The 23,874-nt window shown below is 35.7% G+C and overlaps 1 long non-coding RNA gene across 1 annotated transcript in view; it reads right to left on the reverse strand.

Moving 5' to 3' along the window:
- The window catches only part of LOC141553560 (uncharacterized), a 137,665-nt gene extending 116,080 nt beyond the window's left edge, over window positions 1-21,585 (reverse strand). Inside the window, exon 1 of the long non-coding RNA XR_012485524.1 lies at window positions 21,350-21,585. This is a non-coding gene — a long non-coding RNA (uncharacterized LOC141553560). The remainder of the gene's footprint in view (window positions 1-21,349) is intronic.
- Between the last annotated feature and the right edge of the window lie 2,289 nt (window positions 21,586-23,874).

The following is a 23,874-nucleotide window of genomic DNA, read 5'->3' on the forward strand; positions in this document are numbered from 1 at the left end:
CACACTCAGCATTCTTTTAGACAATCAGGAGTCACATCCCTTTATACATACCATGCAGGTCACAGGACATACCACAGGGTTGTCCCTCAGGAAAACTAGCCTCATTTTAGTGGAAGTAGAGTTACAATAAAATGCCTAATCTGCAATCCAGCAAACTGCGTCATGCTTAGATGTTTTTATTTTATATTAGCTTCCCTGAGAATATAACAATAGTTTGTACTTCTTATTTGTTTCTGTCAAATGTGCTCCTATGGGTATTCTGCATTTATTGTTTATTTTGTATGCAGGAAATAAATACTCATCCTATACTTGATACAGTATGATTTTACTCCTGCTTTGAGGGAAATGCTAAAGATAAGCCAATAAGCTTTTAATATTTTTTTCTTAGAAGCATAGGTGGGTGACATAGGAGCTAGAAAAGGGAACCTACCTTCCCTCCTCAGAAATCAGTCTTTTCTCCTCTCCAAACCAAACCTGAATCAGACCACATGTGAGGGTCCAAAGCAGAGAAATCCCTTAGTGAAGAAGGGATTGTGAAGTGCCCTGGCTTTGGGCCTAGCAGAATTTCTTTGTTAGACTTGCATAGGTATACATCAACTGGAAAGAGACTTGCTTTGGGAGTCAGATAATGCTGTTCAAATCCCTATTCTATCATTTACTGTCCTACCCATAGGATCTGGGAAAGTCATTTGCTTTCTGTGGGCCCAGTCCCCTGATTTGTACAATAAAGGATTCATAACAGAGCACACCAAAGGGCTTTTCTAAATCTTATTGTTGATTGTTTTTATTGTTCAGTTATGTCCAACTCTTCGTGGCCCCACTTTTGGAATTTTCTTGGCAAAGACATGGGAGTGGTTTGCCATTTTCTTCTCCTAATTATTTTATAGATGACAAATTGAGACAAACAGGTTAAGTGACTTGTCCAGAATAATATAATTAGTAAGTGTCTCAGGTCAAATTTGAACTCAGAGGCTCTAGGCCCAATATTCTATCCACTGTGACACTGGGTGCCAATGGTTGAATAGTTGATTTAAAATCTCTGAATTGTTAATGTTCTTAGGCTTTCTTGGATGTTCTATTTGGCTAATAATGCTGAAGAAATTGAAATGAACACTAACATATTTTTGGGAGAAAAAAAGTGAAAAGAACATTTAGTAGCATTTGGCTATTAAACTCTATTCTTCCCCCTCTCTGGAATGAGATGAATATAATATCACAGAAACTAAAAAGTATTTTTAAAAATTAAAATAAATAAACAAACAAATCAAAAAACATAATGTTAGTGTTCATTTCAATCTGGACTTTGGAGTTCTAATCAAAGATCTCCCTTTAACATTCTTCATGACCTTGGACAGAATAGATACCTGAGCCATTCGTCCCAATTAAGAATTGATTGAATTTTTCCTTAGGCTCAGAGGTAGAGTGAAATTCTTAGGGTGATATCAAATTTAGCAAAGATAGAGTCTTTTTTTTTATTTAGAATTTTTTTCCACAGTATATATGCATGAGTAATTTTTTATAATATTATCCCTTGTATTCATTTTTCCAAATTATCCCCCCCCTCCCTCCATTCCCTCCCCCTGATGACAGGCAATCCCATACATTTTACATGTGTTACAATATAACCTAGATACAATATATGTGTGTAAATACCATTTTCTTGTTGCACATTAAGTATTAGATTCCGAAGGTATAAGTAACCTGGGTAGATAGACAGTAGTGCTAACAATTTACATTCACTTCCCAGTGTTCCTTCTCTGGGTGTAGTTATTTCTGTCCATCATTGATCAACTGGAAGTGAGTTGATCTTCTTTATGTTGAAGATATCCACTTCCATTAGAATACCTCTTCATACAACATTGAAGTGTACAGCGATCTTCTGGTTCTATTCATCTCACTCAGCATCAGTTGATGTAAGTCTCTCTAAGCCTCTCTGTATTCCTCCTGCTGGTCATTTCTTACAGAGCAATAATATTCCATAACCTTCATATACCATAATTTACCCAACCATTCTCCAATTGATGGACATCCATTCAAAAGATATAGTCTTTATTCATCTTCATGAGAGTTTATGGTCTAGTGGGATGATAAGACCCCATCACAGATATCTATAATGTATAGAATTCTAAGAACATACATTTAAAATTGAAAGGGACCCAAGAATTCATCTAATCCAATCCTCTTATCCTACAGATTTTATAAACTGAAGCCATAACAGATTAAGTGACTAGGCACAGGCCAAATAGGCAAGAAGTAGCAGAGCACAATATATGCATATATATGGATATGAATCCAAATCTAGGACTCCTGCATAAATTCACCAGGGAGGAGCAAAATACAGTGTTATGTGAAACTTACAGAGGAAGGCTGTTGCCAAATGGGGAGGAAAGGAAGACATCAAGGACGACTTTTTGAATAATAACAAAAAAGAGGTAGGGGACAGGAGATTTGAATCATGGAGGATAATATAAATCAACACCAGAAAAGTAAGATCATGGGATGTATTTGAGTCTCAGTGAGTGGTCTTGAAACTCTTAGAAAAAAGCAGGAGCCAAAAATTTATTTTGACCTTTTCCTTGGGTATGCTAGTCCTCACATCATCTCACATATCAGATAACCTCCTTAAGGACCCTGTTCTCAAAGTTGCTTCATGAGAATGTTAATCACACATGAATGGACGTCATGGTGATATAATTACAATGAAATGTTTGCCTTTATCCTGGGAAAGAAACACCTGTAAAGCTATTTCCAATAGTAGACTGTTTTCTTTAGGTTTAAAAAACTGCTATCTCACCCCATAAACTTTCACCAAGCTGTGGATATAATCCTTGGCACTCTGATAAATTTCTTTGTTTATTATGCCAGATGCCTTCTTGTGGGCTGAATGAACCAACTTTGGTTCTTGTTAGCTGTACTATCATGCATTATAAAAATTTCCAAAATCGCTTAGTGTCCATTTATGAATTGTGTAACTATACAAACCACTTAATAATTGAGCTTTTTCAGTTTGTAGGGACATTTCTAGAAGTTTTCAAGACCCTAGGCACATGAAAAGCACTCTTTTGGAGGAAAGATCAGACTAGTTTTTCATCCTAGTAGATAGAACAATAAGTGATGGTTCAAAATTGCAGAGCATTTGGTTTCTGTTCCATGCAGAATGTAAGCTACTTGAAGACAGGTATTATTTTGTCTCTTTGTCAGTGCCTGACATATGTAGTAGGCCTTTATTAAATGTGTGTTGGTTGAATTCTTGATTGACTATAAGAAAAACTTAATCACAATCAGAGATTTCCTAAATTAGTATAAGATTGTCTAAGGAAATTAGAGGAGGTCTTCAAGAAAAATTTGGATGAGGATGCTAGGGATGTTATGTTGTGAAGGGCATTAAAACTGTGGTATGAGTAGGACAAGATGATCTCTCTGAATTCTAAGATTTCAGAGTTCCATGAATCACTAGGTGGGTGGCCACTCTATGACAATTCTCTCTTCCCCTAAAGTTTTTTAAGCAAATGAAATCTGGTTTAAACAAATTATTGAGTGGCATGGTAGATAGAAGGCTGTAGGAGATTTTGGTTACAGCGAGGTTGCCTACTTTGCTCTGGTCAGATAGAAGGAGGCATGGAGAAGAATGTGTTAAAATTGTTTTTTCTGATAGTTTCATATTTTGTTGTACTCAGTCTGGCCTTCTGTGCTCCACCATCTCTTCCTACACCATCCCTTCCTCTTTCCCTTCCTTCTTTTAGCTAGTTTATTTTCCTCTATATGAGCTGAAAATTTGTTGTCTCAATAACTGCTGCTAAATGCAAAGAATATGACTCAATCATCATCAAAAACAAGGAGGTAAAAAGTCACAGAGGTGAAAACAATGAGAGACTCTTTGAACTTTAATCATAAGAGAGTAGCAGTATATTGCTGAAGTAGTGCTAAACTTGGGGTCTGAAGACAGGAGGTTCAAATTCCAGCTCTGAAGGATCCTCAGCAGTAAAAGAAGGGTAATGATATTTACACTATGTATATCACAGGGTTAATATAAACAAAACACTAGAGAGTCATTCATTCAACAAGCATTTATTAAGCAGTTCCTTTGTGCCAGACACTGTGCTAGCTACTGGGTTTACAAAGACAAAAACAGTCAGCCTTTGCCCTCAAGAATATAAAATAGGAGTTGTTGTTGCTGATGTTTTTTTTGTTATTTTCATCCCCAAATATTCTACCATAGTTATGTTCATCTCACCTCCTCCATTTTCCACCTCAAACTTCTCTAGATCATAATTCCCAAGTATTTTATTTCCTTCCTATTATTCCAACCTAAAATATCCTACATTTTTGAACATCTGTCTCCTAGATTCCCAGATTGAAATTACATACAAATCCTTTAAAAAGGCTTAGCCATATGAATATATGGCTCCTAACCCAAGACTCAGGAGAGCTTGATGGGTTGGACACTCTTTTGCTATATGTGACCTTGAAAAAGCCATTTTACTTCAATGTGTTTAATACCCCCTATATAATGGTAAGGTAGTAGAAAAGAGAACAAGAATTTAAGTACCTTATTGTATGGTAGATACTATATTAAGTGCTTTACGAATAGTATCTCATTTGATACTAACAACAATCTTGCAAAGTAATCCCATTTTACAGCTGAGGTCAAATGACTTGCTCAGGATAACAAAGTAAATTCAGATTTTCCTGAATCTAGACTTAGTGAGCATTCCCTACATCACACCACCTGGCTGCCTAATAGGGCCACATGAACTTTAAGGTTCCTTCAGATCTGTCATCTTATGAATCAATGTCCTTCCAAGTCATAATATTTTATCTGGAGGGCCCTTACATCTCTTATCCTATGTTCTTTGTTTTAAGGTCTCTCTAAATTATCTCCATTTAATGATTCTATGATTCTTACAACCAGCAGCTGTTAGAAAAGATCTAAGGCCCTCATAGTTATTCAATATCTGCAGCACAAGTTCAGGCTGCCTGGCAACCACTTTTCTCCATCCTTCTGCATTGCTTCCCCCCTACAAACACACACACACACATGTATCTGAACTAGAGGATATAAGGAGAGAAGAAGAGATAGAGGGGAGATACTGTAAATGTTGTTCACTTCTTTCTGACTCTTTGTGATCTCATTTGGGGTCTTCTTGGCAAAGATATTGGAATGGTTTGGTATTTCTTTCTCCAGCTCATTTAACAGATGAGGAAACTGAGGCAAACAGGGTGAAGTGATTTGCCTAGTGTCAAAACAGCCGTCTGAGGCCAAATTTGAATTCAGAAAGATGAGTTTTCCTAACTCTAAGTGTGGCACTTTATCCACTGAGTCACCTTGCTGCTCCAGAATCAAAAGAGCTTGATGACTAATTGAATCAGTGGATTAAGGAATAGAGGAATCAAAGATTATGTTGGGATTTTAAGCCTGGATGACTGAGAGGATAATATTATGAGGAATAGAAATTGGGAAGTAGGGAGGAGGGATAGAGTTCAGAGGAAGATGATGAGTCCTTTTTGGACACATTAGTAGTGGAGTATCAAAAGGATACTAATGTATAGAACATAGAGAACATTAGGCTAGAAGAAAACTTCCCAACTGAGGTATTTGTATTTCTCTAGTCTTGTGCCACCTGTTTCTTCACTGCCTTGTAGAAAACACAAACAGTGGTTCAGCAAGCATATTGACCAGTTATTTCAATACCTTGGCATGTAATACATTTGTGTTCCATGGCTTGAGATTAAAGGAGATAAGAGCTTTCTTATTATCTCTGTACTTATTCTGAGTGATTCTTCACAGTAGTCATTTCTTTTTCTTTTTTTTTTTTTTTTTTTTTTTTTTTTGGCCTTTCTAGCCACAGGATCATAAATTTAGATCTAGAAGAGACCTTGGAGGCCATTTAATTTAATTTGCTTATTTTATAGATAGGGAAATAGTGACTCACCAAGTTGAAGTTGCTCATCTAAGGACATAAAGGTAGTTAGAATCAAGCCCTTGACATAGAAAATCAGAACAAAATAAAGTTGAACATATATATCTTATCTGTTATCACTATCCTATCATCTCTCTTCTTTTATTCTCCTATCACTCTTAACACGTTCTGAGAATTAGCACTCTTGTTCCTATTTTTACAGATACCCTAGAGTACAGATTCATACTCTGCTACTTCGGTTTTTTTTTTTCTATAGGTTGTATTTTTAATTGAAATTAATAGATGAGTTTTCCTATGTATCCATATCATATTTCTTTTTTTCTTGATTATAGCAATTACTTCTGTTTGTGTCTTCAGAATTTCTCCCTGTAGAACATTAATCCACAAGTCTACAAGATCCTACCTATCCTTTCTCTGACATCTTAAATCTGCTCTCTAAAACCTAAGGTGCATTTCAGATGTTATCTGACTTTTCTCTTTTTCTATCATTAATATTAAGGATAGAATGGTCAGTTCCCTCCAAAGTTCTCTTCAACACCCCTTTTTCCCCAATAACCCATTTTTTCTTGTTGATGAAAATCAACACTTATTTGAATACTTAAAGGATGAAATCTTCATTAAATAAAGTCAAAACCAATAGCAGCTTTTGGAAGAGAGTTCAAGAGATGCTTGTCTAATTGAAGTATGCCTCTACCTTAGGCTTGTGATTTGTTTTCTGATTTTTTTTCATCTATTTTTCTTTCTGTCTAAGTAGTCTATAGTATACTTACAAAATAATCTTGGCCTCCTAGATTCTTTGGCTTCCTTCAAATTTTAGCTAAAGTTCTACATACTACAAAAAGTCTTTTCCTGTTTTTTCTTGTCATAGTCCCATCCTTTTGTGTGTATTGTTTGTGTATTTGTAAATATACCAACATATATGTGGGGCTACACATATACATACATACATACACAGATACATTTTGGATATATCTATCTATATATTACATACTTATATGCATAAATAGTTCATATATATGTGTAGTTCATTCACTAACTAGGATGCTTGTCAACAACTGGATATATATCTATACATACGTACATGTAAAGAGAGTTTGTATGTATATATACATAAATGCATGTATATATATATATATATATATATATATATATATATATATATATATATATATATATATATAGGTATAGTGTGTATGTGTGTACACTAAAGCCTTTGATACTGTCGATTGCAAGGGCTTATGGGAAAGTTTGTCAAAATTTGGTCACTTAGAGAAATTAATCAGTATTGTACATCAATTTCATGATAGCATGCTTATCCAGATTCTGGATTATAATAGATGATGCTCTTATGTTTTCCCAGTCACCAATGGAGAAAAACAAGACTGTATGCTTGTTCCCATGCATGTTTTCATGTATGATGTTTTTAGCCATGTTGTCAAATCCCTTCAATAAGGATGAACATAGCCTTAAAGTCAGCTTATTGTACTTATGGTAAATTCTTCAACTCAACAAGTTTATAAGCCAAGACTAAAGTGGAAGGAGTGCTGTTGCATGTGTCTTGTTTGCAGATCATTGTGTACTCAATGTAGACTCTGAAGCTGAGATGCAACAAAAGATGAATTGATTTTTTACTTCTTATACTAATTTTGACTTAACATTTAAGATGAGGAAAACACGGGTGCTATGTTAGCCAGCACTATACCATCTATATGTGGAACCATTGGTTACAACAAATGGAGAAGTTTTGAATACTGTAGATAAGCTCACTTACTTTTGCATTCACTTTCCAGGGATATCCACATTGATAATGAGGTTAACACACACATTGCCGGAGATGGCTCAATGTTTGGGAAGCTCTAGAGGAAATTGTGGGAGCTGAGAGGTATTATGGAGGTAAGAGAAGAGAGGTAAACTTATGAAACTGAAGGTCTCCAGAGCCATTTTGCTGACCTCATTGCTGTATTCCTGTGAAACTTGGACAGTATACCAGCACCATGCCAGGAAACTGAATCATTTCCATTTGAATTGTCTTAAGAAGATTCTGAAGATCACCTGACAGGATAAGATATCAGACAATGAGGTCCTTTCTCAAACTAAACTGCCAAGCATTCAAATTCTACTGCAGGGAGTGCAACTCCAATGAGCTGGCCACATTGTTCAAATGCCAAATGTATGCTTGCCAAAAATACTTTTTTGTGGAAAACTCACACAAGGAAAGCACTCACATGGTGGTCAGGAGAAGTGATACAAGGACACTCTCAAGGTCTCTCAAATACTTTGGAATTTATTGTGTGACATGGGAGACACTAGCACAGGACCGCCCAGCATGGCTTGCCCTCATTAGAGAAGGTGCTGTTCACTTTGAGAAAAGCAGAGTTGAAATAATTCAAAAGAAACATGAGATAAGCAAATTTAGAGAATCCATCCTAAATGTTCACATGGACAATTTGTGCCCACCAGAGATCCTATTGGTCTCATCAGCCATAGTCAGGCACAATGTAATTTGATTCTAATGTAATGCTGTGATTTGAATTTCCACAACAAACTAACATGTGTGTTCATATATACATACATATTCATGCACACATACACACATATGTACATATATTTAGGCATGTACATATACATATGTTGTGTGTGTAAATGTCTATGCATATTTATAGATACTGTTATAAACACATATTTACACACATGTTTGTTTGCATGTTGTTTCCCCCATCATTAAGGAGCCTTTCTTTGTACCCCCAGTACTTGGCAGAATACCTGGCACATAACAGATGCTTAATAAATGCTAATTAACTATTTCTGTTTTTCCCTTTATTGATCTTTATGTAAATACTGTTCACCATACTCTCCCTTGGTTTATCTCCCCACCCCAATCTCCAATCTATTTCTGGATTTCTTCATATATAAATATATTTTTCAGTATTATAAAGCTACCTAAATTATCCATCTTATATTTTCTAAGTCCCATCTAACCAAATCTTAGTAATAACCATGAGGTCAAATTGATCTCCTTGTGATCGTTTGTTGTTCACCTTATGTGTCACCAAAGGTTGTTGTGAGGAAAACTCTTTGCTTACCTTATGCTGTATATATATGTGAGCTGCCATTTATTATTAGCTATAGAAGTAGGGTCAAGAATAATAACAATTATATTGTGTAAGTTAGTTAGGATGCAAAACTACCTATGAACTTTACCCTTTCAGAGCTTTTTCTGGGCTGGCTCCAGTCCGTGTTTGTGTTTAATAAGCATCCCCCAAGCTTGCCCTCCTTAGAGAACATCATTCACTTGCTAAGCAGTTTTGGCTCAGATCCTCTCAACTTTTCAGCTTGGATTTTGTAACAGGCCAAATTCCAAGCCAAAGCGGGATAAACAAGATTGCATGGCTAATGATTTGTGAGCCTGCCCGGAATGCAATTTACTGCAGAATTTCAGCTGAGGAGACTTTGTAACCCAGTAATAGAGCACTGTGCAGTAGTTCCAACAGGACAGATTTCCCAGGCCCTGCAGGGTGGCTGTCTGCTAGCTTTTTTTTTTTTTTTTTTTTTTTTTTTATAATCCCGTTCATTCAGGAACTGGGGCTCTTGCCAATAACTGGGAATTTTTGCTTTAACCTGCCTTTTTTCTCCATTCTCCATAATTTAGTTAAGGGACAATGTCTCCACTGTGGATGTGAAGTATTGAGACAATAATTGAGAAAACTCAGGTGCAAATATCATCATTTGGAACTCAATAAGCTTTGAGATTGACTTAGTGGCCCACCTGCTCTGCTATGGCTATGGGCATGAGGTTGTAGTGTAGTTGGTATCTTATTGCCACTAAGAGTAAACTTCTCCCCCTTCACTCCTACGCAGATGCAATTTCTGTAACCATTCTTTACCATATTCCCCTTCTTTGTCTTCCCATTCTCAGTTACCACCATCATTAACAACCTACCTGGACTATTTTAATAACTGTCTAATGGGTCTTTGTAGGCAGGCAAATGACACCATAGTGCACAGAGCACCAGGCCTGGAATCAGGAAGAGTCATCTTCCTGAGTTCAAATCTGACCTCAGACACTTATTGGCTGTGAGTCACTTAACCCAGATTGACTTTCTTTCCTTATCTATAAAATAGACTGAAGAGGAAATAGCAAACCATTCCAGTATCATTGCCAAGCAAATCCCAAATGGGGTCAAGAAGAATAAGACACAACTGAAATATCTAAACAACAACAATAATAGGTCTTTCTATTTGCACTCTCTCTCATAAGCTCCAAATCATCATTCAGACAATGTCAAGAAAATCTTTATCACTCATAGATCTGATTAATTATGATTCTGCTCAAAAATCTTTAGGGACCTCGTTGTATATCAGTAAAGGTCAAGCTCTTTTATTATGGCATTCAAGACCACTCTTTATAATTCATCAAAACTAGTCTTCTCTCATAAATTCTTGCCGTTGCAGAAGACTGAGAACATTCTGAAGTTACCTAAGTCTATACCATTTTTACTTCTGATCATAATCCATTAATTTCTATTCTATTCATCTTTTGAAGCTCTACTGAAATTGGCATCTCATCCAGGATGACTTCTTTTTCTATTGGCAATATTTTTTCTTTTAGAACTTAGTGTTTTGTTATACCTTTCTAACATACTAATCATGTAATGTTGTAGATTATAGGAAACAAAGAGACATAATGGAAATTGCATTGGGTTTGCAATCAAAGAATCTGACTTTAAATCCTCACTCTGCTGTGTGACATTGTGTTACTTTAACTACTCTGGGCCTCATAAGAAACCCATAAAACAAAGCAGAGGCATTAAGATCCTTCCCAGCTCTAAATCAGTGATTCTCTTTTTCTCTCCTCACCTTTGGAACGCATTCAGTTGGCATTTTAGGCAAGTGAATAGAAGTTAAAGATGGGTTTGTTTTGGGGTGTGCATGATGGAAAGTCTCTTAGCCCACTTTAAAATTTGTACAATATTTTCTTCCTAATTTCTATCCAACCCATTGAGGATTGTAAAGCCTTTTTGTAGCCATGAGTAACTAAGGTCTAGAACTGTGAAATGTCAAAGAATCTTGCAGTTGATAGGTCAAAAGAACATCAAAGAAGATGGACCAGACCTGATAATATTAACATATATATATATACATATATACACTGGAGCAGCAGGACCTGAGTCTGGCGAGGAGCCAGCACAGCAACTCAATAACCTGCTTGACCTAGGCCACCTAAGCAAAGGTAGGCATAAATTCATCACTATTACTACAACCCAACTGAACTCAGTCAGTATTCTTCAAAGAGAACAAGTTAGGACAAGTAGGCTAAAAAGAATCTCCTGTCCTATGTGTTCCTTACATGTGTGTCTCATTGGCTTTGTGATTAATATGTTTTTTAATAGTATTTTTTCCTAATTGTATGTCAAGATAATTTTTAGCATTTATTTTTACAAAATTTTGAATTCCAAAATTTTCTCTTTCCTTCCCAAAATGATAGACAATTTGATATAGATTTTATATATATAATTATATAAAACATATTTCTATATTAGTCACAGCTGTGAAAGAAGAAAGAGATCAAAAGAAAAAACATGAAAAAATAAAGTTAAGAAAAGGATGCTTTCATCTGTATTCAAAGATCATTAGTTATTTATCTGAATATGTATAGCATTTTCCATGGATTACATTTTTCTTATTTCATTGTGTTACTGAGAAAAGCTAAACCATTCATAGTTGATCATACAATGTTGCTGATAACTGGAAACAGTGTTTTCTTGGTTCTGATCATTTTACTTTGTATCAATTTGTACAAGTAGTTTCAGGTTATTCTGAAATCTGCCAGTCATCATTTCTTATTGAACAATAGTATTCCATTACATTCATGTGCATTAACTTGTTTAGCCATTCACCAATTGATGAGCATCCCCTCAATTTTCTGTATTTTGTCACCACAAAAAGGGTTGCTATAATCTCATACATGCAGGTCCCTTTCCCTTTTTTATGATCTCTTTGAGATACAGTTCTAGCAGTGACTTTGCTAGATCAGTTTAGTTTCCCTTAGGGCATGGTTCCAAATTGCTCTCCATTGCTTTCTTTGTGTTTAATTTTTGAGCCCACTCTCTCCAGGGACCAAGTATGTGGAAAAGAAAGTATGCTCTGGTTTATGATGCTTTTATAACCTCTATTGTTTCTATATTTTTTCAGTAAACAAACCTTTATCAAAACTAACTGATTTCAATTAGTTCATTAAAATGGGAGGAGAGACTTATATCTAGATTCCAAAATGCAGGAGGAGTTTACCAGACTTTGGGGACCTAGTTCACTAATGCAAGCAAGGAATTGAGGATGTGGCCCTACAGGAAATATCACACTGTAATCTATATTTGTGTCTTATATCACTACTAGACTGAACTCTGTGAGAGTGAAGATAACAGAAAGCAATTATTTTTTAATGAATATTGAGAGCAGGATCATCTTCAGGATAAGGGGAGAGTGATTGAGAAATCTCTATTTAAAAAAAAATTGTTAAAGTTTTTTTTTTAAAGCTAGGTTGATCTCTAAGAGTCCTTCCAGGTGTAAATCCCTTTGAGCTCCTATGCTCTCCACTCTTTCACATGCCACAGCCCAGGAAAAGTATCCCCAATACGTTTTTATTCTCTCTTTTACAAATTTAAAGCAAGATATTTGAAAATCTCAGTGTAGAAGAAAAGGTACATGATATGAGGTAATATGATGTGACATGACATGGCCTAGTCAAGGACTCAAGAGATCTGTATTCAAGTCCTAACTGTGTCATTAATTCACTTGTGATGATCTTGATCTTGAACGAGACATTTCCTTTCTTTGGCCCTCAATTACCTCATTTGTAAAATGGGAAGAATAATAACTATGTCATAAACAAGAACTTTAAAATGTCCTAATCTCTTTCTCTGGCTGCTTTTACCACAGTGAGCTAACAGTTGAATTCACAAAACATCCTGTACAGAGGCAGTTTTTCTCCCTTCTAATGCAGGAAACCAAAACTTTGGGGGAAATTATTACCTTATCAGAGAACAGGGGAAAAAAAAACAAAAACAAAAACAAAAAAAACCATGATCCTTTTTTACCTACTATTACTGAGTTTCTCTGTTGTCATTCCAACTGTGATTACTGTGGAAGAATCCTGCTGATATAAGACAGAAAAAGAATGCAAACAAGCCCTAAAACTTGAATCAGGGAATCTGGGTTCAAATCTTGGCTTTGCTATTTATTGTCCATAAGCAAATCACTTTACCTCTTTCAGCTTCAGTTTCCTCCTTTGCAAAATGAGGAAATTAAATTAGTTGACTTCACAGATCCTTCCAGATCTAATTTCTGTGATTCTATGTTTTTTTCCAATTGTTCTAAGACATTATTCAAATGTTTCTATTTTAGGAAAACTCAAAGTATTGAGCAAAAGCATGGCATATTTTTTCTTCCTTCCTTTCAAATCTATGTGCTCATTATAGGAACGAAAGGAAACAAGCATTTCTTATGTCTTAGGAGCTATGGTAAGTGCTTTTCACATATAAAAATGTACATATAAAAACATTTTTCTCAGGGTTTTTTGTGAGTAAATTTTATGTGTGGGTGATTTTGGCAATAATTTGATATATGATAATATTGTGCTTTCATTAAACTTATTGGTTGAGTTCTCCAGCATATTTTGACATTTGTTCTTATAATAAGGATATTTGTCATCTATTAATTCATAAAACACGTATGATTCTAGCCATTTGGTCATGAGTTGCTAGGTGTTTGAGGGATAATAAATTTTTATAACCTATAGTGATGTGCTGCTCTGTCTCCACCTTTTCTTTGCATTATCTACTATAAACACATAATCTGGGGTCCTTAATGTTAACTCTTCCATCATTTCCTGTAGCAATCTCCTGGACCTAGATTTCCATCATAACCCTTCCTTTTCCACAAATAAATCCACATGATACAGACATTTGGTCCATGTTTCTTTGTTAACATATTATTGGCTGACATCATGCAGATGTTGCATGTAGAAGATCTTTTGATTCTACTCCTATCTGAGTCATTTCCTAAGCAATATCCAATAGTTAGCCACTTTAATCTACATCATCATCATCCTTTTTAATTATTTTGCTTTTGTTGTTTTTATCTTTTATCTTTCATCATTTTAATAGGGTTCAGATAGAAACAGTTTAAGAATGAGTCATTATTATCTTTTCATATTTAATGTTCTGGTGTCACAGGTGGATTAAAAAAAAAATTTCCTTTGTAACTGAATAAGAGAATTGAAATATACACTAATCACCTGTAGACTCATCAGGATAACCCCAGTTGAGGTCGTGATCACAGGAATATATGTATCCTGTCAATACCCTACATAAATAATAACTGATTTTCTTCTCCTAGGTCTTATACTTTGAAACTTTCTATTCCATGTAATTAATAAAGTATGAATATTTAATATGACAAATCCCATTTAAAATATAACTCTTAAATTTTTATGCACCATTTTACATTTGAACTTTTTTTTTCTTTCCAAGTCCCATTTTTTTAATCTTCAAAAAACAGTCAAGAACTCTGGATGATGGGTCAGAAGACTTTACTTTGAGTCCAGGTTTGCCACTTATGTAGTCACCTAAATCCAAGCAAACACATAACAGAAAGAAATATTACATTTCATATTACATGTCATATTACATGACACATTAATTAAAAAAAAAAAACACCAACCCTTCTCATGTTAAAATACTGACTTAACAGTGTTACTTTGGCTAAGTCACCCTCCCTATCTCTCTGAAAAATGAAGTTGGTATCTAGTAATTTTTAAGGACCCATCTGAACTTCATAATCATACATGGTGAGTACACAAGGAACAAGATAGATCACTCAGACATGGACATGGGGAAAAAAACCCAAACTAGAAAGTCGATATTTCAGTGTAGAAGAAAGAAAGATGAATTTTAATTCCAGGGACTTGTGTTCAAATACTAACTCTTATGTGTTACTTGAGTGACTTTCCATCCACTAGTGCCTCAGTTTCCTCCTTTGTATAATGAATGGATTGGACTAGATGATCTATAAAGTTTCTTCCCATGACTCTCCTGGCCATGCTAAAATCTAAAGTACTTGGATTTTAATAATAATAATATTAATGATAATAATACTATTTATATGGCATCTATGTGTCCAAAACTATGCTAAATTCTATATTGTTATCTCATCTGAAACCCAGAACAATGGTGGAAGATGGGTGCTATTATCACTCCCATTTTGCATTTGAGGAAACCAAAGCAGACTGAGATAAATTGATTTATTCAGGTTCAGGCAACCAGTAAATATCTCAGACTGGATTTGAACTCAGGTCTTCTTGACTCCAGATCCAGTGCTCTATCCATTGCATTACATGATGGGGCGGGGGGGGGGGGGGGGAATATCTGAGCTTTGATGTTTTTTTTATTATACCACAAAATATCCTTTGCAAAGCAGGCACTAGCTGACACTGGCAAAGTGCTCTCAGTTCTTACAATGCCCTGTTTTAGATGTCCTCTAAATACCTCTGTCTGATTCCCAGAGACACTATTGAATCAAATTCTCTGTTAGCCCAGCCTAGCAGAACGATTGTTCCAGCAGTGAATGTGCCAATAAAAATGCAAACCCCACCCCCACAATGGCTGAATAAATTGTGATAGAGCCACATACTGTAATGTGGTGAAGAATGATAAGCTTGAGACCATAGCCAGAAGCAGCCAGATGGAAGGCAAAGAGCACTGGACCTGAAGTCAGTAGCTGTGCTTGAATCTTAGCTCTAGATTTACTGTCTCTATGATATTGCACATGGCACTTAGTGTGTGTACCTCGGTTTTCTTAGGTGTAAAGGAAAATGAGGGAAGGAACAAACAGTTATTATTATTATTCCCTACTATGTGCCAGGCACTGGGCTAAGCACTTTATAATTATTATTTCATTTCATCCTCACAACAATTCTGTGAGTTAAGCACCATTATTACTTCCATTTTACAGTTGATAAAATTGAGGTAGTGGTTAAGTGACTTGCTCAGGGTCAAAAAGCTAGTAAATATCTAAAGCTAGATTTAAATGCAGATATTTTTTACTTCAATCCTCAATGAAATGAGGAATTTAGATTACATGACCTCTATAGTCTCAACTAATTTAAAATCTATAATTCTATAATTCTATGGCTTTATGATCTCTAAAATTCTTTTCAACTCTAAATCCTGAAATTCTAGAAGTGTGGAGAACGCTGGGAAAACAAGCGTGAAAAATTTCAAAATGTATTTTTATTGTTAGTTTTACAAAGAACAAATAAAATCAGCATTTCAATATTAGTAAGACATTAAGAGAAGATTGTGCATGACACTGCAGATTCCTCTTAATGTATAACTTACTTTTTAAAAATATAACAAATTCAAACTACACCTTTCAAGGATGTCCTTCTCTATGTTTCTTTCTGACATCCCTTTTATTTTCTTCTCTGCATTAAAAAAAAGATACCTTTATGACCCCCTTTAATTTCTCTTCTCTCTTTTTTTTTTATCTTACCCCTATTCTTCTTCACTCTCCCTCCCACCAATTAAGGACAGAGAGGGCAAGGAAATTCTTGTCACTAATAAGCACAATCATCCAAAACAAATTTCCATATTGTTTGTTTCCAAAAATGTATGTTTCATCCTGCATCCTGAGTCTATCACCTTTCTATAAAGAGGTAGATACAATATTTCATCATTAATCCTTGGGAATCATAATAGGCAAATGCATTGGTTGGAGCTCTCAAAACTATGTAATTTCATGAATTGGTTCTACCCATATTCTGCATGAGTTCACACAGATCTTCCCAAATTCTCTGAAACTATTTTTTTCATAATAGCTTATAATGCAGTAATATTTCATTTATATCATGATTTGTTTAACCATTCTCCAAGTTTCATATAGTGCTATTATAAGAAGAGCTTCTAAAATGCCTTTGTACATAAAGACCCTCTTTGTTCATCTGATCTTTGGGGGGATATTGGTCTAGTAGTATGAAATTATACCAAGAAAAGAAAATGGGACCAAAAGAATAGAATACATATCACATAAAAGGAAAAATTGTAGGAATGAATTAAAAGAAAAACAAACCAGATGCAGAGGGAGAAACTGACAAGCTGCTATGGATATTTTGTGTTGAAATTTATTTAGTCAAACGAAAATAGTCACAAAGTCAATTTAATTGGTTATGTCTGGTAGTAGATTAAAGCTTATCTTGTAATAAATCACTCACTCATTCATTTTTAAAGAAAGAAGAATCAACTCTTAAGACTTAGATTTTCCTCAAGCAAATTAAGACAACTCTGAGGTACCACTAGACACCTTTCTGATTGGCTAAAATGTCAGGAAAAGATAATGATGGATGTTGGAGAGAATGTGAGAAAACTAGGGCACTAATACATTGTTGGTGGAGTTGTGAATTGATTCAACCATTCTGGAGAGCAATTTGGAACTATGTCCAAAGGGCTATCAAACTGTGCATGTCCTTTGATCCAGCAATGTTTCTATTGGGCTTGTATCCTAAAGAGATCATAAAGGAGGTAAAGGGAACCCAAATGTTTGTGGCAACCCTTTATGTAGCAGCAAAAAACTGGAAACTGAGTGAATACTGATAAGTTGGAAAATGGCTGAACAAGTTATAGTATATTAATATAATGGAATATTATTGTTCCATAAGAAATGATCAGCAAGATGAGAGACTTACATGATCTAAGTGAAATGAGCAGTACCAAGAGATTATTATATTATATTATATTGTATTTATTTATCATATTGTATTATATTTATTATATTATATTATATTTATTATGTTATAAACAGCAACAACAAGCTTTTATGATGATCAATACTGATGGATATGTCTCTTGTCAACAATGATTCAGACCATTTTCAATGGTCTTGTGATGAAGAAAGCCATTTGTACCCAAAGAGAGGACAGTAGGCACTAAATGTGGACCACAACATAATATTTTCACTCTTTTTGTTGTTTGCTCCCATTTTGATTTCTTTCTCATTTTTTTTCCTTTTTGATCTGATTTTTCTGGAGCAGCATGATCTTTGTGGAAATATGTATAGAGGAATTGCACACGTTCAACATATATTGGATCACTTGCTGACTGCGGAAGGGCAGGAAAAAATTAGAACACAGAGTTTTGTAGGAGTGAATTCCAAAATTATCCATTCACAAATAAACCCTCAAAGATAGCTGATATTTGGACCCTTTTTTCACAATTTAAAATTCTTTTGTTATTGAGATTCTTGTTTTGGGATTTAGCTGCCTACACATTGTCTATACTTCTCTTTTAGAATGTGTAGTAAATTTTAGAGACACCCAAAATCCCAAGTTGGTTGACCTTTTTTGGATAAATACTCAGGAGGACAAGTGTATTCAAATGGTGAGTTTTGCTTTCACGCAATGTGGAGTTGGTACCATTACAAATATCTTGTAAAAAAAAAAAAAAAAAAAAAAAAACACGGGAAACCTCACCCGGCCCAGACACGGAAAGGATTGACAGATTGATAGCTCTTTCTCGATTCTGTTACTAAATGACTCTATTCAGTCCCTAAGAGTTGTCTTTTTATGTGAAGCACATTTGCTATATGAAGAGAAAACCTTAGAATAAGGATAAACTTGTGACATCCAAGGTGTGGAATCAAGTATGTGAAGTAGAATAAAGTACTTGCTCTGGGTATTTAAGGCTATGTCTTCTTTGGGAGCAGACTAGAAAATCTTTTTGGCATGGGGAAATCTGATAGGAGATCTTTAGAAGTTTTAGGAATAGATAAAGAGTCACATAGAGAAGGTATGGATGAGGTCATTTCTCCAGGGGGAAAGAATACTCTCATTATGATCCTGGACCCATTGAAATACAATTTCTCAACTCTTTTCTAGGGATTATTTTAGGCTTCTGATTACAGGCATGCTGCCAGTTGTTTGCATCTCCTTTAAGACAGGGATGTGTGTCGTATCCTTTGCATTTAGCACAATACTATGGCATTTTGTACTTTTGCTACAGTCTTTTTTTTTCTTTATAGACCAACCAAAGAAGATTAATGTTATGTGTTTATCTTATCCCTCCTTTAGACAATAGATTTTTTAAAAGGAGGGCTTTGGGCTTATTTCACTTTTGTTCTTCCCCAAGTGACCATTAACTCAATCCTTTTAGAGCACCAGAGGCAACAAAAAGTTGGGGTGAGTTTCCAGCCTAAGACTTTTTAGAAGGTCAACAGGAGAGGTCTATAATACAGGGGTGGGCACAAGTCTGGAGTATGGAAGAGCCCAGCCCAAAGGTGGGCTTTGGAGGCCAGCACAACAGCAATGGCAACATCTTGTGCAGCTCTCAAACCAGAAGTCAGGAGTTGGTCAGAAAGAGACCACAAGAGGCTAAAAGGGAGCAGGGATCCTTTTTGGGTAAAGACCAGAATAAGACCTGGAGAGCAGTGACCACACCTCTTCCAATATAACACCAATCTGGAAGAACTGAAAACTTAGAGACCCTAACAAAAAAGAGCTTAAAAAAAAAAAAACCCTAAAGCAGGAAAGCAGGGGCGTCTAGGTGTTGCAGTTGATAGAACACTAACTCTGAAGTCAGAAGGACCTGAGTTCATATCTGGTCTCAGACACTTAACACTTCCTAGCTGTGTGACCCTGGGCAAGTCACTTAACCCCAATTACCTTAGCAAAACAAGCAAACAACAACAACAAGAAAAAAACCTATATAGGCTGGAAAATAAGCAAATGAACAAAACTTCACCATAAACTTTTGAGGAAGAGCAGGATAAAAAGAGAAGAATAAAGAGAAAAAATAGAATGGAGGAAAATAGAGTTAACTAAATGTTAATGGGATGAAATTGTCCATAAAATGGAAGTGGATGACAGATTGGATTGGAAACAAGAATCCAACAGTATGTTGCTTACAAGAGACACTTAAAACAGAAGGACACATATAGATTTAAAATAAAGGGCTGGAGCAGAATTTATAATGACTTAGCCAAAGTACAAAAGGCAAGGATAGCAATCATAATCTCAGACAAAGTAAAAGTAAAAACAGATCTAATTAACAGAAATAATCAGAGAAATGGCATTTTGCTAAAAAGGAACCATGGAAAATGAAGTAAAATTTCAAAAATTTAACGCAACAAATTTTTCTGATAAAGACCTCTTTTTTTCAAATAAATAGGGAACTAAATCAAATTGTAAAAAATAAAGAGCCAGACCCCAATTGATAAATGGTTTAAGATTATGAATAGGATGCTTTCAGGATAGGAAATCAAAGCTATTTCTAGTCATAGAAAATATTCTAAATCAGTATTGATTAGAGAAATGCAAATTTTAAAAACTCTGAAATATCATTTCACAGGTATCAGGAATAAAAAATTTCTGGAAAAAAGAAGGGAAAATAGACACCCTAAGCTATCGGAAGAATTGTGAATTAGTCTAATCATTCTGGAGAATGATTTGGAACTATGTCCAAGGGGCTATAAAAATGTGTATACCCTTTGACCTACCAATATCATTATATATACCAAAAGAAATACATCCCAAAGAAATCAATATTGATTGATATTTGCACTATATCCCAAAGAAAACAAATATATACAAATATATCAAGAAAAAGAAAAAGATACATGCATACAAAAATTATTTAGAACTGCTCTTTCTGTGGTACCAAATAAATGGAAATTGAGGAAAATGCCCATTTATTGGAGAATGGCTGAACAAGCCATAGCATATGCTGTAATAGAATACTATTATACTATGTAAGGAATGGTAAGGAGGGTGATTATAGGGGGGGAAACATGGGAAGACCTATATGAACTGATGCAAAGTAAAATCAGAAGAACTGTGGTATCATTTCGCATGGTAGCAATATATTGTAATAATGATCAACAGTGAAAGTCTTGTCTACCTGATCAATATGATGATCCAAGACAATTCCAAAGGACTTATGTTTTTTAAAATGATATTCATTTCCAGAGAGAAAATGGATGAATTCTGAGTGCAAATTCACTTATAATTTTCTTGTACTCTGTGTTTTTTGTGATATGTGATTTCATTAATATGGAAATATTTTACATAATTTCACAAGAATAGTTGAAATCCTATTACTTACCTTGGATGAAGAAAGTATGAAATGGAGGGAGAGAATTTGGAACTCAAAATTAAAAAAAAAAAAAAAAAAAGTGATAAAAATAAATAAATAATGATTTTTTAGTATATTGATTCTATTTCTCCATTAAGATCTATGACTATCGGGGGGGGCGGAACCAAGATGGCGGAGAAGAAACACACGACTCAGTGAACGTCCTCACTCCCTCACAACCAATTAGATAAATTAAGTCTCAAAATTAGCTCAGGACTGATAGATACCACAAGGACTGGAAGCACGACTTACCAGCTGAAGAGAATCTGGAGTTTCAACAGGAAAGGTCAGTTCTCAGGGGAGGAATAAGAAAGACCAGCACAGACGGTGGGGTAGGGGCACACTGCGCCCATTGCGCTGGGAAGGGCTCTGGGATCAGAGAAGCCACTGAGGTAAAGGAATCTGGCACAGGCTGTTAGCTCTTCTCTGCTAATTATTTAGCAGTTCAGAAGAGAAAGCCAAAATATTTTAAAACTCAGATTAGATTTTCCCCGATCCTGGGGGGTGACTCAGCTGACTCGGCACCAGGGGGTGTGGCCACAGCTACCTCCTGAGAATAGTTAAGAGACTGACAAGTGGGTGGATACGGCCCAAGGCAACACACACTGCCTAGCTTAGCTGGAGGGAGTGGAACTCAGCTCCAGGAAGTCCCAGAGAAGCGGAACCTTTGAACTAGGGACCGCGGTTTCTGGCAGACACTTCCAGTCTGAGCACAGGGGCTTCTCACGTCACCTGCTGCAGACATCCACTCCCCACCCGGACACATACGCTGGGCTTCCTACAGTCTTCACTATTCTATGCCCTCGAAGCACAGTAGTGCTAATCACCTCTGAGGCACTTCCAGGGAGGGGGTGGGGAACTCTCTCCCAGAGCTCTATCTTAGCTCCGGCGCGGGGGCTGCTGCATCCATCCGGTCTGGGAGGAAGCTGGTAAAGAAGTAAATAATTTCCTACCCCAGGGACAGACCCCAAAACATTTTTTAAGTATGAGCAAAAAAGCTAGAAAAACTATAGATTCCTTCTATACAGAGAAAGAGCGGGTATCCAACCCCGAGGAAGTTAACAGCAAAGATTCAGAAGATAACAACCTAAAGGGGAACGATTCCTGCCCCCCATCACATAACTCTCTCCTAGAAGAAGCTCTTAAAAAATTGAGGGAGATCGAAGAAAAATGGGGAAAAGAAAGGGAAGTTATGATAGAGAGTAACAACGTCCTGAAATTGGAGTTGGAAAAAATAAAGAATTCACAGGAGATGCAGGGAAACAAAATTAGTGAATTAGAAAAGGTTAAAAAAAACACAGGAAAGTAGGATTTCTGAATTGGAAAAGATAAAAAAGTCTCAAGAAAATAGAATTTCTGAATTGGAAAAAGAAAATAATTCTCAAAAAAAAAAATTAGGGAAATGGAAAAAAATTCAATAGAGCAAAATAATTCATTTAAAAACGAAATTGGGCATTTACAAAAAGAACTAAAAACTGTGAAAGAAGAAAATAACTCCTTAAAAGTCAGGATGGAACAAATAGAAATGAATGATTCACAGAGAACCCAAGAATCAGTCAAACAAAACAAAAAAAATGAGAAGCTGGAGAACAACGTCAAATACTTACTGGGAAAATCTATAGACCTGGAAAATAGATCTAGGAGAGATAATCTGCGGATTATTGGACTTCCAGAAAACTATGACCAAAAAAAGAGCCTAGATTCTATTTTACAGGAAATTATCAAAGAGAACTGTCCAGAGATAATAGAAACAGAAGGGAAAGTAGATGTGGAAAGAATTCATCGAACTCCTTCTGAAATAGACCCTAAAAAAAGAACACCACGGAATATTGTGGCTAAGCTGCAGAATTACCACACAAAGGAGAAAATCCTGCAAGCAGCTAGAAAAAAACAATTTAAATACCAAGGTGCCACAATAAGGGTCACCCAAGATCTGGCTGCCTCCACATTAAAAGATAGAAGGGCCTGGAACCTGATATTCCGTAAGGCAAAAGATCAAGGACTGCAACCAAGAATGAACTACCCAGCTAAGTTTAGCATCTTTTTCCATGGAAGAAGATGGTCATTCAATGAAACAGAGGAATTCTATATGTTTCTAAGAAAAAAACCAGACTTAAACAAAAAATTTGATCTACATCCACAAGACTGAAGAGAAACAGAAAAAGGTACACAGAACCCTTGAGAACTGTAACTCTGTTGTGGGTATATAAAAAATACTCAAGGATAATTTGATTTTACTGTTATAAAAGAAAAAAAGGGGGGTGTAGTAAAGGGAAGGAGGTCGGTTCAGAAAAAGGGGAAGGAGTGATAAAAAGAGGGAAACTACATCCCAGGAAGAGACATAGAAAATACACCATATCTGAGGGAACTTAGTGAGGGGGAGAATCATTGTGTGAATCTTACTCTCATCAGAAGAGGCTCAAAGAGTAAATAATTAACATATTTGTTTTTCAGAGAATTTTCTCTCACCTCATTAAAAGGGGGGAGAGGAAAAGGGAAAAGGAAAAGGAGAATAAGTGAAGGGACTTGGAGGGAGGGGGGAGGGATCCTAAAAAAAAAAAAAAAAAGAGGGAGGGTTGCGCGTCACAAGGGGGGTCTGTAAATTAAATATCGGGGAAGGGGATCAGGGGGGTCAAGGGGAAAAAAGCATAATCTGGGGATAATACGATGGCAGGAAATACAGAATTAGTAATTTTAACTGTAAATGTAAATGGGATGAACGATCCCATCAAACGGAGACGGATAGTAGATTGGATCAAAAAGCAGAACCCTACAAT

The sequence above is a fragment of the Sminthopsis crassicaudata genome, chromosome 2 (assembly GCF_048593235.1).
Source record: "Sminthopsis crassicaudata isolate SCR6 chromosome 2, ASM4859323v1, whole genome shotgun sequence".
In the NCBI taxonomy this organism is placed as follows: Eukaryota; Metazoa; Chordata; class Mammalia; order Dasyuromorphia; family Dasyuridae; genus Sminthopsis; species Sminthopsis crassicaudata.